At 30.0% G+C, this 2025-nt stretch overlaps 1 pseudogene; it reads left to right on the forward strand.

Annotated features, from left to right (window-relative positions):
* The window catches only part of LOC108748477, a 4070-nt pseudogene that overhangs the window by 1079 nt on the left and 966 nt on the right, over nucleotides 1–2025 (forward strand).

Raw genomic sequence — 2025 nt, forward strand, 5'->3', positions numbered from 1 at the left:
TCACAGTGGAATGTCACCTTTTGTGGCTGGTCGCAAAGAAATTGTTTCTCAACAAGAGATTTTGCAAAAAGTCAGTCAAACTTCATCTGAGTAAGTAATAATTATGGATTGGAAATTATTTTTGCTATTACTTTTATAATAAATAATTTGGTAATAATGTTGCAATTTTTTTATAATGGTAATGGTAACTAATTAAAAGCTAAAGTTGGAAAAATCTCTTTCAAAAAATAACTTATCATTATGCATTATTTATTGAAAAAATGAAAAATGTAAAAAAGTCCATCAGAGCCTACATCAGCTATTCGGATGCATAGAAAATTCTTTATTTTCGTGTGAATGTAAACAAAACCCCCTTACAATCCCCTTTATATCACTTTTATTAGAAAAGATCAAAAAATTTTAAAAGTGGGCCAAACAAATAGATGTTTGAAGACGCGCATAAATGAACATAGAAGTCATATCAATTGGAACACTATACAGCATTCCGTAATAACAGAACACAAAATCAGTCATCCACATAATTTTGATTGGGAAAATGTCAAAATATTAGACGAGGAAAGGATACTTAATAAAAGTCTGATTTCGGAAGCGATTCATATAAAGCAACAGAAACAGAGTTTGAATTTATAGAATGATACGTATTCTTTAGACCCCTATATATGAATTTGTTTATGGAATTATGACGTTGTTTTTACCCCCTTTTGTTCTTATTTTTATTTTTATTTCAATAACATGACTTTATTATTTTGACTCTCATGTATATAATTTCGATTTATATTTTATATTGATAAGAACCCGAATTTAAAGATCAAAACGTTTATTTTATCTTCTGTCGAAACCTTTACATCGAGTCGCGAGAAAACGTTTACATGTAAGTTGATATAATTAAAATTTAGATAAATGATTTTAATAATTCTCTAATTTTTCGCTTTTCATGTTTCTTTTGAATGATTACATAGCAAATCTGACAATCTGATGAGTGATGTGATTCTACTTATTGACGCAATGTAAATATATGACTTTGGTTTTACTTTATGTAAGTTTTTTATATTATTATTGTATAAGTTAATATTTTTGATAATCATTGGGCTATTTATTACATAGCTAATTTGGCATTTGGATAAAGAAGAACGAACTGAATTGTCGGGAATCATCAACTTTGCGTTACTTATGTAATTTCTATTTCTATTTTATATTATAAAAATCCGAATTGAAGGATCGAAACGTTTATTCGTTTTATTCGTTTTATTACATTCACACGAAAATAAAGAATTTTCTGTGCGAACAGCTGATGTAGGGTCTGATGAATTTTTTCACATTTTTCACTGATAGATTCTTTCGAACCTCATTTTATATATTTATTGAAAAAATGAGTTATTTTTTTCAACAAATAATGCATAATAATGACAAATTACTTTTCCAAAGTGATTCCTAACCTTAGCTTTTAATTAGTTATTGTTACCATTATAAAAAATTGCAATATCATTACCAAATCATTTTTTATAAAAGTAATAACAAAGTGACTTTTTATCCCTGATAATAATTATCTCTTTAAGATGAATGTTTTTTCAAACTGCATTTCTTCAGATAAATAGTTAATGTTTTTTGTTATAAGAATGTAAATGAGGAACAGTCTTCTATCGAAATATATTCGCCTCTTTCGCTATCGACGATTAGCAACAAACCTTCATCATCAGCGAATAGCATGTTACGTCCGGACCGAGGTTTTTATTTCCCGATATTTTATTTCCTGTTTTAGGGTCAATGCATCGAAGCAATTTACCCAGGGATTAGGAGATCAAGTGTGCGTTTTAGGATTGTTCGGTGGGGAGAGTAGGATTGTTGGTATGGAGGGTGGTTTCAAACCCGGTGTGTGCCGAAAAGCTCGCGAAGTTTATAAGCTAGTCTTCGCGGATCACTCTTTTGAATTGCTCGATAGTCGGGGAATTGATAATTGGTCTCCAACGGTTGGAGTAAATACCCGTTTTCGTTAGGCGATGTTACCGCGTTGTTCTGGGTTAATAA

Source organism: Trachymyrmex septentrionalis, unplaced genomic scaffold (genome assembly GCF_001594115.1).
Source record: "Trachymyrmex septentrionalis isolate Tsep2-gDNA-1 unplaced genomic scaffold, Tsep1.0 scaffold222, whole genome shotgun sequence".
Taxonomy (NCBI): Eukaryota; Metazoa; Arthropoda; class Insecta; order Hymenoptera; family Formicidae; genus Trachymyrmex; species Trachymyrmex septentrionalis.